This window comes from Urocitellus parryii, chromosome 16 (assembly GCF_045843805.1).
Source record: "Urocitellus parryii isolate mUroPar1 chromosome 16, mUroPar1.hap1, whole genome shotgun sequence".
Taxonomy (NCBI): Eukaryota; Metazoa; Chordata; class Mammalia; order Rodentia; family Sciuridae; genus Urocitellus; species Urocitellus parryii.
This window is the reverse complement of record NC_135546.1, coordinates 22,674,699-22,690,818: the sequence shown is the minus strand read 5'-3', so window position 1 is coordinate 22,690,818 and position 16,120 is coordinate 22,674,699. Positions and strand designations below refer to the sequence as shown.

At 40.6% G+C, this 16,120-nt stretch overlaps 1 pseudogene; it reads right to left on the bottom strand.

Moving 5' to 3' along the window:
• Positions 1 to 11,247, bottom strand: part of LOC144250635 (arylsulfatase D-like) — a 54,706-nt pseudogene extending 43,459 nt beyond the window's left edge.
• Positions 11,248 to 16,120: the final 4,873 nt, after the last annotated feature.

Genomic DNA, 16,120 nt, shown 5'->3' with positions numbered 1-16,120 from the left:
ATTTCCCAATGTTCATACTCCTACAGGAGCAATATGGTAATAATTGGGAATTATTGAGTGGCCTTGCCTACCTCATTCTCCTCAAAAGTCATCAACTCATTTCCATGGTTTTATTACTCAGTTATTAAAGGAATGACATGAGTTTTGCAGATATTTGGGTCACAGCCTAATATTATTGTTGTCCCTTTTTCTACTCAAGAGCATGATTGGCTTTGGCAGTCTTCTAATAATTGGCAGATAGCTTTTGCTAATTTCCCTGGTCAAATGGAAAGCCATTACCTTCATGATAAAATTATTTAGTTTGCTCTTGTGACTGCATTTATTTTCCCAAAATTGTATGTGCTTAACCAATAGTTGGAGCACTAACAATATTTTCTGATGGATCAAGTTCAGGAAAAGTAGGTTTCTATATCCATGGTCATACAGAGATAATACAGACATCTTATACTTCTGCACAATGAGCAGAACTTCAAGCTCTCATTTGTGCTTTAATTCATTTTGCAAATGAGCCAATCAATAAATGTTTATTCAGATATTTTAAATGCAGTTCGTGTTATAAAAAATATTGAAACATCAACTACTAGGAACACACCATTGCAAGAGTTATTTAATTTGTTTCAGACCTTACAAAAGACAATTCAAATGTGTCACTATCCATGTTTCATTAGCCATATAAGTAGGGCACATTCTAATCTTCCAAGTCCTTTAGCATCAGGTAATGATTAGATTGATTAACTTGTTGCTGTTTGTGAATAAATGTCTTTATATGATTGTGCACAAGCCTCACATTTTTTACATCATCAGAATGCTTCTTCTTTACATAAAAAAATAATATTCCTGGGGAAAAACTTGTCAAATTGTTCATCAAATCTCACAATGTTTTAAACATATTTTATCTTTACCAACTGGGGTTAATCCCATGGTTTATTACCAAATCAGTTATGGAAAATGAATGTAACTCACATCCCTCAATTTGGCAAACAGTGTAAAGTTCATGTTATTGTTGATACTTACTCTAGATTTATTTTTGCCACTGCCTGTGTAAAAGAAAATACTCAGCATGTTATTTCTCACTGTCTAGCTACTTTTGTAGTATTAGAATGTCTTTTACAGATTGAAATTGATAATACACTGGCTTATACCAATTTTTCTTTTCAGCAGTTTTGCCATCAATTTTGTATTGATCATAAAACAGATATTCCATAGAAGCATCAAGGTCAAGCCATTGTAGAATGAGCTCATTTATCTATTAAGCTACAATTATTAAAAAAAGTGGGGGATAAGACCCCACAAAATAACTTTAATCATGTTTTGTTTTATTTTTTATTGTGACTCTGAAAGTCACACTGCAGCTGAAAAACACATTTTTTCCACTGCAGCAGGTCCCTTGAGCCATGTTTGGTGGAAGGATTTACAAACATAACAACAGAAAGGATTAGATTCAGTGATAATGTTAGGATAGATCGACTAGTCTATATTAAAAAAATTAATAATCAATAAAAGGTAAATCTATTCTTAGTCATTTAAATACTTGTACTATTATCTATAACTTAAATTAATAATACAATGACTTATGCCAAGCCTTTACTCAATTTTATTAAGTAAGGAAAAGGGGGGATATAGGATCCCAGAGAGACACTAGATTTTACAAAATACTTTAAAAGTTTTTTTCTTAAATTGTAATATTGAGAGTCTTAGTGTTACTGAACATGATTCAGTAAATTTAATCAGATATCAAAGGAGAGTTTAAACCAGTCATCATTATAATGAGTGAGAAACCTGGCCCAGGAAGGTCAATTTCCAGCTACAAAGTTTATAGCCATGCAGCTTCACAAGCTTGTCAGGGAAATAAAAATTATGAAAAGACTTGTATGGACCCATTTTCCAGGTCCACCTTTAATGTGTCTTGCAGTGTGGACTGGAAAGTCCACCCTTGAAACTAAATAAATTGTCCTGACTGTAATGGTCAGTTATACCTATATATTGATTCTATGGTAAACAGACTGTCTGGAATAACAGATTGTTCTGCATCCGTATGGATAACAGCTATGGACACGATGTGAGTAACACCAATTAAGGGCCAGTTCTGTATGAGGGATCTCCTCTTCATCTGTCTCTCTCAGCTTTGACACTATATTACTGTTTGACTTTCTATGGCCTGTCTCCTTCCTTCCTGAATTCATCCCCACCAGTCCGGTGCTGTGAGCTGGGCCCTCCATGGAGAAGAAACCTGAGTTTGCTGATCCTAGTGTAAATGCTGGTGTGGAGGCCATGGGGGCATTATCTATCAAGGAGACAGAGAGCCCTCTTGTGGACGATGCCATGCACACTCCACATCACCTTGTTTGGCCCCAGAGAATGGCTGGATAGCCAGTGACGGGTAAGATTCCTCAAGGGAGGGACAACCTAAGACAGGCACAGTCACAGAGGGGCCATCAGGAGAAAATTTGGGGGCCAACAGAGGTGAGGCAAAGAACCTCACCCCCCCACACTGGTGCAAAGGCCTAATTCTTCTCCCCTTCTGAGAGAGGTCTCCTGCCCCATGGTTGCTTTGCTCCCCACATCCAGCTCAGATCAGAACCCTAGTGACAGAGACCTAGTCAACAGTGACTGCCTGCTCACCACAGCAGGAGGCAAATACAGCTACAGTAATAGGCCATGTCTGGATGCTTTTCTCTTTCTTGGTACTCATTTTTTTTTCGATGCCTTTCCTTTTCCTTTCTTTTCTCACCAGGGTTCTCCTTTGACAATAAATTTAATAGAAGAGGAGAAAATGTTAGAATAGCCTTCAGTTGCAACTAACAGCTACGAGCATATAGAGTTTCCTCACAGTATGGTTACACTAGGCAGAAGATGATTGGCTTATGGATATTATCTTGCTTATGTAGATTGACAGGCACGCCCCACTCAAACCCTATAATAGTTGTGTACATTCCAAAAAGAAACTGAGCTACTGGACATTGACTTGAGGTTTGTCACAAGCCAGTTATCACCAGCTCTCGGGACTGAGGTAGCCAAATAGCAGAGCAACAAATTGACCACACCAGTGACAGAAACTTATGCTAGACAGCAGAAAAAAACTCAAGCCAATTTTGCTGGACTTTAGTGACCAAGACTACATTTACCTTTATGGGCAATTGTTGGAAAGATTATTAAAATAAATGTTTCCAAGGGTATTTGTATTACTGACAGACCTAATTAACTCCTTAATTATGAGAGTGAAGAGAAAAAATGATAAATATCCTGTGGCCTATAAGAATACAACTTATTGCCTCATTAATTATTGCCAGCTAATATTTCAGAACTATAATATGCTGAAGTTAATATTCAGGCTTTGAAACAGGTGTATGTTTATTAACCAGACCTAGCCAAACTGCTGGTCTCATAATCCCTAAAGTAACTACTTTAAATATTATTCCTTGCTTATTCAATTTCGGCCTTTGTGGCTATGTCTTAAAACTTACAATGTATAGATTTTCTTAATGTTTGACTTAAATTGCATTCAACTTCCTTCATGTTCAGATAAGTGCTAATGGAAGGATGAGAACTAAGTAATGATGTTCTAGAAGACAATGTAATGAATAATGTGAATGAGCCCTTTGCCCTATAGTTTATAGAGAGGCCTAAATGCCATGGCAATAAAAATGTCTGTTACTATGGCCAAAAACAATGCATCCCAATAAAATTGGGAAAAGATTAAAAATCTTCTGATGACTGTTTGGCAAGGTAATAATAATCCAGATTATTGTGTTGACTGTTATGAAGATAATATGTTTTCTACTAATTCTTTTTGTGTTTCAATAGCAGATTGTGATGACCTTGGACCAAGAGCCAAGTGACTGAAAGAAAATTTCCCAGTTACATTCCTTTTTTATATTAAGAAAGGGGGAATATGTGGGAGGCCAACCTTACGGGTGACTGAGCTACACTCCCCAGCTGGGTGCTGAGGTGCTCAGTCACAGAAATGGGTGTGTCTTGCTACAGCCCCATGGGTGAAGCTATGCTCACCTGTTCCTTTGTAATATAACCCCTTGCCCTGTTTAGGATAGAATCTTCCATGGAAGTGCCTTGTGTGTGTCCCCATCTCTTACTGTGCCCTTGGGTGTGGCCTACCCAGGTGTCAATCAACCTGCTGACGGTGGACATCATGTAGATAGACTCAGCCCCCTGAAACCTGACCCCTTGCCTCATTTGAATAGCTTCTCCTCAATAAAAGGGGTCAGCCTGTGCTCTCTCTCTCTCTCTTTCTTCGGACCGTTAAGGTCAGAGGAGCCATCACAGCAACCCCAAAGAAAAAGGTATTTGTGTCTCTTGTGTGGCTATTTCATGCAGCCCAGTTAGCCCAGTTTAACTAGAGTGAGCCCCGAGCCTTTTAGTCACGAGAACAGAAACCCGGCACTCACCCATTATTGGTGGGACTGCAGATTGGTTCAACCGCTCTGGAAAGCAGTATGGTGATTCCTTAGAAAACTTGAAATGGAACCACCATTTGACCCAGCTATGCCACTCCTCGATTTATATCCAAAGGACTTAAAGATCAGCACACTAAGGTGACTCAGCTGCAAAAATGTGTCTAGCAACTCAATTCACAATAGCTCAACTATGCAATCAGCCTAGTTGCCCCCCACACACACACATACACACACACGGAGATTGAGGAGGGATAAAAATAAAAGTCTATTGGATTAGATAAAGGGAAATTATGGGAAGGGAGGGGAATGGTAGAGGAAAGAGAGTAAACTGAATGGGACACATTTTTATGTTCATATATAACTACAGACCAGGGTAACTCCACATCATGTACAACTAAAAGACTGAGATCCTAATCAGAATAAGTTACACTGTATGTATGTATAATGTGTCAAAATATACTCTAGTGTCATGGAACACACAGAAATGCAAATACTGAAATTACTCGAATTATCAGGGCGAAAAACAAGAGAAAATTTTAGTGGTCTTGAGAGAGGAAAGATGTCTTAGAATTAGACTGAAAGTACAATCAGGAACCACTTTTAAAAATTGTTTTATTTTATTTTATTTATTTATTTTTCTTGGTATGGAGGATTGAACCTATGGGCACTTAACCACTGATCCACATGCCCAGCTCTTCTTTACATTTTATTTAGAGACAAGATCTCACTGAGTTGCTTCAGGCCTCACTAAGTTGCCAAGGCTGGTTTGAAACTCGCAGTCCTCCTGCGCCAGCCTCCTGAGCTGCTGGGATGACAGGCATGAACCACTACACCAGCAAGAACAGAAAATTTGATAAAGAGTACCTCATCAAATTTATAAGAATTTTCTCTTCAAACACCATAAAGAATGTGAAACAGTCTGTAGATTGAAGCATTCCAAAATCTATGCATACATCAATATAACATGATTTTACTAATGAATGTTTTCCAAAGGTTATTGATATGCCCTGTGCAAATACCCCCATCTCTGAAATCTGGGGGATCTTAGAGTAGGTCTCCACTTGCTTCTCAGGTGACACAATCTGAGGCTAACAGGGACCCTAAGAACTCTGCAGCCGTGTGTTCCTGCAAGAGCCTGGCAGGGGATGCCCTTTCCACATACTTCACACTTCTCCTGCAGGATTTTTTTAATTGGAGGAGGAATGATGGGGTCTGACTCTCATTCATGCTTTCCCTGCAAGTGAGGATACAGAACAACTCCAAAGCTGAAACCAAGCCTCTTGTGGACAAGACATCAGGGAGCTAGACTCAGCCCCCTGAAACTTGACCCCTGGCCTCATTTGAATGGCTTCTCCTCAATAAAAGTGTTCAGCCTGTGTGTGTGTGTGTGTGTGTATTTTCTGAACCTCCTAATGGATCAGATGGCTGTAACTAGGGGATGCATTTGCTTATTGCAGAAACAAAGCCATCCATGTTCCTGAGATGGCCCCCCAAATCCTTCTTCTTGTTCCTGACTATATAATTACAAGTAATAAATAGATGTATACATAAGGATCATCAGCTACATCACGTGATGTCACATGCAAGCGTGCACTCCTAGTTAAAAACAAATTGAAATGGATCCAAAATATCTTAAGAACCACGTGGTTACATAAAGTTAATCAATTCTACTGTATTAATTATATGTTATGCCCTTATTTACAGAAATATCCAAAAACTTTAACTATATTTTCATTGATATTTCTTTTCTTTTTTTAAAAAAATATATTTTTTTAAGTTGTTGATGGGTCTTTACTTTTTTTATTTATTTGTATGTTGTGCCAAGAATCGAACCCAGTGCCTCATGCATGCCAGGCAAGCATGCTATCACTGAGTCCCAACCCCAGCCCTCATTGATATTTCTTTTTATCAAGGTACAAAGATAATTATTTTTTCAGAAATTATTTTCAGAAATTATTTCAAAGTGTAACCAGGAAAAATTCTAAAATTTATTTCAACAGAGGAATAAGCACACATTGAGGGTCCTAAGAAGAAAGAAATAATCTTTGAGTAAACCAAGATCTTTATATTCTAGATTTTTCTGATAAAAATATTTTCCTAAATAGAAATATTATTTTTATATTATTAATTAGATAGATAATATAGAAAGGTAAAAAAAAAGATTTATATGTACTGGACTGACCAAAAGTTTTAACTGATTAATTCAAGGTTATTTCAGGCTATTTCCCTGATTTTACTCTCTATGCTGACACTGAGCTAATATTTTTGTTCATATTTTGACATGATAAAGACCTATTAAAATGTTAAGTTTAATTCCTTTAAGCAAGGTCTTTATTGCCTAATGATTCTTATTGTTTAAGGCAAGGATTAATTGGGGTGAATAAATTCACATCCTTGATTAAACACTAAATACATTAAACTGCTCACTTAGATTCTAATTTTTACAATTCTCCTTGGAGACTAAATTTGATTGATTCAAAGACTGTCTATTCTTGCACATTTTGTTTGTTGAATCATTTTGAGATCTGGGAATTTTATTAGGACTGAGGTTCTCCAAATTAAAGTTGTACGTTAGTTTTGAGCAATAAAAGTTGCAAACCTTGTTGAAAATTCATGGACATTATAGAAGTTCTTTGATTGGACCTATTATCCATAAAAATATGGTAGGATTTATGTAACGCTTAATGACATTTTTTTAAAAGACAATTGAGAGACACCTATTTAAAGGATAATATTCTGAGACATAAAGATATGTTGAGACCTTCTCTCAGAAAGAGATTGAGGATTCCTTTTAAATTGTTAGGATGGATCAACTAGTATATATATTGGGAAATTACAATAATCAATACAAGGTAAATCTTATCATTAAAATACTTGTACTACTATCTATAACTTAAATTGATGATACTATGGCTTATGCCAAGTCTTTACTCAATTTTATTAAATAAAGAAAAGGGGGAACACAGGACCCCAGAGGCACACACTAGATCTTACAAAATATTTAATTTTTTTCTTAATTGTAATATTGAGAATCTCAGGAGATATAGCTCAGTTGTTAGGGTGCTTTGCTCACATGCACAAGGTCCTGGGTTCAATCTCAACACCACCAAAAAAAAATTGAGACTGCTGTTGAATTTACTGAATCATGTTGACTGCTGCTTAATATGATTCAGTAAATTAAATCAGATTTGAAAAGATAGAATTTAAACCCATCATCATGAAAATGACCGAAAAATCTGACACAGGAAGGTAAATCTTCCAACTTCAGAGTTTCCAACCACGCAGCTTCATGAGCTTATCAGGTAAACAAAAATTATGAAGAGACTTCTATGGACCCATTTCTGAGATCTATTTTTTTAATTTGTTTTTTAGTTGTAGATGGAAAAAATACCTTTATTTTGTTTATGTTCTCATGTGGTGCTGAGGATCAAACCCAGGGCCTCGCATGTGCTAGGTGAGCGCTCCACCACCGAGCCACCACCCCAGCCCTCAGATCCATTTTTAATGTACATTGTAGTATGGACTGGAAAGTCCACCCATGAAACTAGATTAATCCTCCAGACTGTAGTGGTCAGTTATCTGTTGATCCTATGACAAACAGGTTGTCTGGGATTGTATTTGAGGAATAGTCACCATATGAGAAACCTAAACCAGACAATCATGCTGGTCCTTAGAAATTAAGACTCCTTATCTGGACCATTGTCCAAAGAGAAAGATTGTTGAAATAGAATTTTACTCTACAGGCCAGTTATTTACATAAGGTATCCACCAATGTAGGGTAGCCCTGATCATTCTACAATAGAAACTGGCACCTTTCCTAAGTATTATTCCTGAGTATTCCAGAGTATTATGCAAATGTCTAGTCAGTACCACACAAGACTTCTAGAAATAGTGCATGCATTTAGGCTGGTCTCCTAGAATGGACAAGAACAATTACAGGAGGATGCCTGTCGCCTGGAGGTTTTATTGGTAATACCCTAACCCTCAGTTAGATGGCACCCAAAAAATGTTATGATGTTTGTCTTCTGCCTTCAGAATATCTACATCACTGACAGACCTAACAGACTCCTTAAATGTGAGAATTAAGAGAAAGGATGATGACTATCCTGTTGCCTGTATCAATACAACTCATCTTAGTTATTGCCAGCTGATATTTCAGAGCTACACTCTGTTGAAGTTAAGGTTCAGGTCTGAAACAGGTACATGCCAGTTAAGCAGACCTAGGCCAGCTCCTGGTCTCATGAAGTGATTACTTTAAATATTATTCTTTGCTTCCATGATACAGTCTTTATGGCTCTGTTTCAAACTTACAACACATGGATTTTCTTAATGTTGGACATAAATTTCTTCCAAGAGCTTTCATAGTCAGATAAATGCTGATGGAAAAATTAGAACTGAGTTAAAATGCTCTAAAAGGCCACTGTGATAAATATTGTGACTGAGCCCTCTGCTCCATGGTTTGTGGAAAGGCTGAAGCACCACACCAAATGAAAATGTCTATGTTACCCTTGCCAAGTGCAAGGCTTCCCAATAAAATCGAGAAAAGATGAAGAATCTTCTGGTGAGTGTTTGGCATAATAAAAATAATAATAATAACAACCTGGATCTTCCAAGTTGGTTTTGTCCCAGAGATAGTATGTTTCTACTAATGTCTTTTGTGTTTCAATAGTAGATCATGATGACCTCCGACCAAGAATCTGATTAATATTTGAATCGCCTTCAAATATTAAGGAAGAGGAAATATGTGGGGAGCCACTCTGAATGACCCCCGCCTTCCAGTCCTGAAGCAAGAGGCTCTGACCGATCACTACATCAATCCCTGAAACACACACTCTCTCTCTCTCTCTCTCTCTCTCTCTCTCTCTCTCTCTCTCTCTCTCTCTCTCTTTCTCGTTCTCCCTTTCTGTGAACACTTAAGGTCAGGGGAGACATCATAGAACCCAAAGAAAATCGTATCAGGCAGCCAGTAGGGAGATCTGGGGCAAAGATGGGACTAGTTTGCTCATTACATTTCCTGATCTGGGTCTCAGGTGCGTAGAATTGGACATTGTTTTTATTTTTTCTGATGACCTCTACCTTTGGATAGGATCGCTCAGTCAATTCCCATATAATATCACTGTTGATGTCGTTAGATTTATATCTGCCCTTTTAGATTCTATTTTCTTATGTCTTTTGGAGGGGGTGGGGACTGGGTATTGAACACAGGGGCACTCAACCACTGAGCCCCATGCCCAGCCCTATTTGGTATTTTATTTAGAGAAAGGGTCTCACCAAATTGCTTAGGACCTCACCATGGCTGAGGCTGGCTTTGAACTCATGGTCCTCCTGCCTCAGCCTCACAAGCTGCTGTGACTTGAAGTGTGCGCCACCATGCCCGGCCCTCTGAACTACATGCCCTGAACTACATCTCTTAGCAAGTTTTATTCTGAGACAGAGTGAAGCTAAATTGCTGAGGCTGCTCTAGCAGGTTACTGATATATTTTTGTTTGTTTTGTTTTGCTGTTTGTTAATGAAGGTTTCTGATATTTTTTTCTTTTTTTTTTTTTTTTTTAGAGAATGAACTCATTATAGAGCTGGGACCTCCTGAGAAACTGAGGCAGTGAAAAGACCCCCTTGAACCCTTGATTCTTGCAATCACATCAGAAAGTTTTCAGACATGTCACCCTATAACAGGCATGAACTTCTTGAAGGGGAAGGGGACATTCTCATGGGCGAGAGTGGGTCCTGTCAGAAAGCAGAGGGACCCTGTACCTGTTGTGCACTCTAGTTTTATTGGAGTCCCTGGGAAATTTCCAGAGACTCCTGCCCAGGTGCATTTTTTGACTTTGACAGCAGGGTGACATCATACTTTCAAGACTCGATGATCATGGCAACTCTATGTCACCTTGGCCCACGCTGAGCCATTCTTATTGGATTCTTATCCAAAGAATCATCCTTTCTTCCAAAATCTGGTCTGTGGAAAGAGTCACAAAGTCTGTCCCCCCATAGTCACTTAGGTTCCTCTTAGGGGGTTTTCCTGCCTGTATTTCTCATGCAGATCACAGATAGTTGGCTGAGGAATGTGACATTTCCTGTCCACTTGGGCCAGGCAGAGTTGCAGGTAAATTGCTTTTTGGAAAGGAATGCACGCGCAGGTCAGCACGGCGGGCCCATTTTACAGGATTATTCTCTTAACCGTCTGTTCCCACCATTCTTGTGTGTGTCCCCTAAAAGACTAAGAGACACAGGTACAGAAAAAGCACAGCTTTTGCTGACAGTGTGACAGGATGGAACATCTGGGCGAGCAGGCAAGTTGCAGTCAGCATTCTATCCTCTGGTTCACAAGGTCCCTGTTTTCCACCCCAGTTCCTCTTTGGCAAAGTACTATGGGGTGCACCAACTTCCAGATCTTCACCTGGGTTTCCCTGTGTCCCACTGGGCTGTTTAAAGAAGCATGCTGCAGGGCAGAGTGGCACATGCCTCAAATCCCAGTGGATTGGGAGGTTAATGCAGGAAAACTGCAAGTTGGAAGCCAGCCTCTGCAGATTAGGGAGGCCCTAACCCACTGAGCCAGACCCTGTGTAAAAGTCAAAAAGAGCTGGAAGTTTGGCTCAGTGGCTAGGCAGCGCTCAGTCAAATCCCTGGTATCAAAAAACCCACATATTTGCATATAAAGCAATACACCTTAGTTGTCCCCAACTCCCTTTGTCCTTTTGTGCCAGGAAAGTCTTCTTGGATTGAGTGCATCTTGGACCTAGACACTTTTGACTTTACCTGGATCAACACTGTTTCTTTCTCTCTTGGTCAGGGTGACCACTCCCCGACCTCCTGTGTGTCCAGGGTGGTTCAGGTGCATGGACTCGGGATCTGCCACATCCACCCTCTGAGACTGTACACGTGACTCTCCATTTTGCTCTCCTTGCTCTCAGGCTGCCTTTCTTATGTCTCAATTGTACATTTAAGGCAAAATACTATATTATCATACCCAGCCATGTTTGGTATTTTATTTAGAGTCAGGCTCTCATTGGGTTGCTTAGCACCTCATTTTTGCTGATGGCTAGATTCGAACTAGCAATCCTCCTGTCTCGGCCTCCTGAACCTCTGGGACAATAAAGGCACCTGGAATTCAATTCTCAGCCCTGGGCAGCTATGTGTCTACTTTTCCACACCTTGTGGGAATACGACTTTTTACACAGTACCCCTGTAGTCCATGGGCAATATTGTTAGGTAGAATGAACTTGGACCAGTGAGCAGGATGTGAAAGACTTCACAAAGCCCAACTTAAGAGTAGAGAATAAAGTTGTACTTAATTTCCAAGACGGAGATAGACATAGACATGACACGCAGTATTGGCCCCAAGTGGCAATTTTTCATGGTTTATATGCAGGGTTAATGGGCCCAGCAGAGCAGGGTTTTGGTTTCTTTCTGGTTGGACTACCAGTTGAAACCCAGGTTGCTGAGAGTGCTGGGTCAGCTCCTGGAGGTATGTTGCTTCCTAGGGCTTGTGGCTTTTCTTGAAAACCTTGACATGGAAAGAATACACTGGAGGGGGACTTCCTCCTGACAAAGTGAGGTCAGTCTGTGCAATAGAGTGATATGCGTCCAGGGAGCAAGTGAGTGTGAGCTCACAGACAAGTTATAAGACCACAGATGCCTGAAGCTTAAATCCTACAGATAATGCTAAATCCTAGATACAATTTCCCCTATACACACATACATATGATTACCCTTTCTACAAACCTCAAAGTCCTTGTCAGCATCTGAAGACAGGGTAAGGACAGGGTTTCCTTGTCTTCCTGGTGTAGATGCACTGGTCAAAGTTTCTTTCCTGCTTTGCATCATAACCTTTTCTGTTTGGTTTTGGGTGAACACCTGACCAGACCTGTGGGGTCGACAGAGTCACATCTCTGCAGGAGAATTCCTAACAGTCAAAGTAGAACATCGACACTAAGCACAAAGCATCCATTTTATTTCCACAGCACATTGCTGCCCTAGAGGATCGCCCTCCTTCCTCCCCACCCTTTCTGCTGGGGATGGAACCCTGAGCATCAGAGCCAACCCCAGTTGCTTCCTTTCATAGATCAGGAGCCTCCTCAAAGCAACAGAGGCCAGGAGGTGAGGAGAATTACTAAATAGTTTTCATTTTTAGGTATTATATATGGGTCATATATATGATATCTTTAAAAAGTGTTTTAAAAATTTGGAGATGGTGTCTTTCTAAGTCACTTGAGGTCGCATCAGCTGGGAGAAAAAAAAATACATATATATATATATATATATATATATATATATATATATATATATAAAATATTCTGATTAGATGTACTTGGTGTGAGAAAAATATATATATTATATATATAAAAAATATATATTTTATATGTATAAAAATATATATTATATATATAAAATACATGATATATATTTTATATATACAAAAATATATAAAATATATATTATATATATATATTATATAATAAAATATCATTCTTTCTTTTTTAAGGTACTGGGAATAAACCCAATGGGGCTTGACCCATCCTCTGAGCTCCATCCCCACCTTTTCATTTTATTTTAAGACAGGGTCTCACTGTTTGGGCTCCTCCAGCCTCAGCCTCCTGGAGAAGCTGTGCTTTGTTTTTGTGTTGAGGTTAAACCCAGGGCCTCGCCATGCTCGGAAAGCACTCTATTGCTGAAGCCTAGCTCAGCGCCAGGTGTCACCTCTGTCCCAGAGGCTAAGCCAACGCTTCCCACCTGGATTTGTTCCCAGCACAGCCAGGAAGCTCCTCCTGAAAAGGGCAGGGGCCAAGAATCTCTCACTCTACCCAATTTCAGCCAGTGATTGGATGATGTTTGCTGTCAGTCATGATCCAGGGGCGGGCCTGGAGGCCATCCATCCGGGTCGCTCTGGGGAACTGTCCAATCAGTGCCAGAGGGAGGGGAAGGGCGGGCTTCCGCAAGCTTGAGGGCATTTCTTCCTCACCGACTGGGCTACTGCTGCTCCAGGCCCCGTGTTCTCTGCTCCAGGGACCCAGGTGACTTCGATGCCCGTGTTCTCGGGGATCTCGGGTGCCCGAAGGTTCCTCCAGAGGATGCCAGGTCACCAGAGAAGCCAAAAATGGTGAGTTCGCTGAAGGTAGGCGGTCAGCACCTGCCTTGGGGCCCGGTGGGCGGGTGAGTTGCTGAGTGGCGCGCGGAGTCACCGCTGCCGGGTGGCCCTGGGCCCCGTCCCCTGGTTTCTTGGGTTTGGAAGGGAGGCTCAGGTCCCAGGTGTCCCCTTTGCTCCCTACCTGTGGCCCGCACTCACTTTCCCCAACGTGTAGGAAGCAGGGCCACAAATGCACCTTCCTTCTCCCAGTGGAGCTCCACCCAGTGGAGGTCCTCCAAATTGCAGGCGCCTCCTGCCTTCTAAAAGGCCACCTTCCCTCCACCTCACAGCTCAGCCAGAGATTCTTCTTCCCACTCGTTTCAAATGGACACCGCCTGCTAATTGTCATTATTGCTTAGTGAAATATTGGAAAGAATCAATCAATCTTCCTTTCCCCCCTCCTTTCCCCCCTCCCTTCCCCCCTCCCTTCCTCCCTTCCCCTTGTGTTGGAATCTGGGCTGGCCTCCAATTTGTGATCCTCCTGCTTCAGCCTCCCGCTTAACTGGGGTTACAGGCTTGTGCCAATGTCCCTGGCAAGAAGAACACTTTTGAAAGCATTTTTTTCTATTTGTGAATATTATCCTTGAGGGGAAAGAATGATCACTTAACATTTCCTTGTGTTTGGTCAGAATAACTGCTTTAAAGGGAATAAGGGGGTTGTTTATAGATCCCAAGGATATGGAATTCTGGGCTACATCAATAGAGTATAAGTGCTTATTTTTCTGATAGTCCATGATGTAGAGTCACACCAGTCCTGTAGTTAGGTAAGCACACGGGGTAATAATGATGTAGGGACAAAGGAGTCAAGGCACTGAAGATAGCTGGAAACAGTTTTATCTGCCTGCAGCCAGTCTCAGAGGGCAATGCTTTTGCTGTAATCAATCCATCCATCCCCTGAACCCCGAATTCAGGTGGTTTCAGAATTTTATACCCCCCATGTAAGGGGAGGGGCTCAGAAGTTCACATTGTAATACCAGGATCCCCAAATAACTCTCAGACCACAAAGTCTCATTCCAGTTAAGCCTTTATTGCTGCCAAGTGGCAGACACTCTGCAATTGAAAGAATGAGTTGGTCAGAGTGGTGCCCCTGCCTTCAGTTGGCTCCATATTTAAGCACAAAAACCACAAAAGGGAAGTTTGGGGGTTCAGGCAACGTAAGCAAGCCTGAAAGTTGTGGTCAGTTAGTCTCCAGTTGGCCCCATAGATCACTCTGTGTTCTTGGGGAATTTTCATGAACAAAAGAATCCAAACCACCCCATTCATGAGCTTTTTGAGTGTCATGGCTGAGTTCACAAAGTAGAGTCACCATAGTCAAGTTGTCACATCACACACATAAAAGCAGGTTTTTCTTTCTCTATTCTGGCCAAGTTAACCCTTCAAGGACAGCACCTGAGGAGGGGAGAGCTTCTTCTCCCCTTTCTTTCCTCCCCCACCAGCTGTTCCCATGGAGCCCAGTTGGTGACTTCTCTGTGAAACCCAGCTCAAGGCCAGAGGCCTTGTTTGCACATTTCTACAAACTACTGTACTGGATACAAGTATGTAAATAACTAGTAAGGGGGAGTCCAGCACCTGGAGTGCTGATTTCTTCCAGACTAGCAGCCCAGTAAAATAGGGCAACACAAAAATAGGAAGTTTATCTACACTGAACTTTTTTGTGGACACTCTTTTGTTGACAGTCCTAAAATTAGCCATGGTGAAGATTTCTGGAGGAACCCAGTTAATTTTTTTTTTTTTTGTGAAAAAAGGGGATGCCACTATAATAATGTCTGATTCCTTGACTGTCCTTCATCCCCAGCTCTTTTCAGTATGATTTTCAGAAAGGATCTGGTTATGGTGCCCAGCCTGGCCTGAAAGTTGTGATCCTCCTGCCTCAGTTTCCCAATCTATTGGGATTAAAGGCATTGACAACCCCAGCTACAGAAGATAGTTCATTTTAACCCAAATATTAATTATCATACTAAGGAACATGGATTCAAGTTACCCTGAATGATGCGTGTGTCCCTTTCTGGAAGATATTACAACACTTCTCTCTCTCTTTCTTTCTTTATAATTTTCTTTCTTTTTTCTTTCTTTTTTTTTCTTTTTTTTTTTTTTTAATATACCAGGGATTGAACCCAGGGGCACTTAAATACTGAGCCACATTCCAAGTCCTTTTTATATTGTATTTTCAGACATGATGTCACTAAGTTCCTGATGGTCTCACTAAGTTGCTGAGTCTGGCTTTGAATTTAGCAATCCTCTTATCTTAGCCTGTCAAGCTGCTGGGATTACAGTTGTGTGCCACTGTGCCTGGCCTCCATGACCTTTTATAAAAGAAACTGTGTATCACTGCATTGGTAGGAACATCAGATTGGTGGGGTACAGAAAAAACAAAGAAAATTTTTTCTGTATGTCTGTTACTGCATTCTGAACTTTGGTAGATTTTGGAGATGTCTGGTCAGATCAGTGATATATTCTGAGAAGTTTTGAGATTGTGGTCTGATACAGAAATTAAGATGATTGGCTATTAAAGATAATGTTTGCTCTCCATACAGAACCCTGCCTTTCCACCCTCATGGTGGTCTAGTTAGCCAAAGTCAAGTACTCT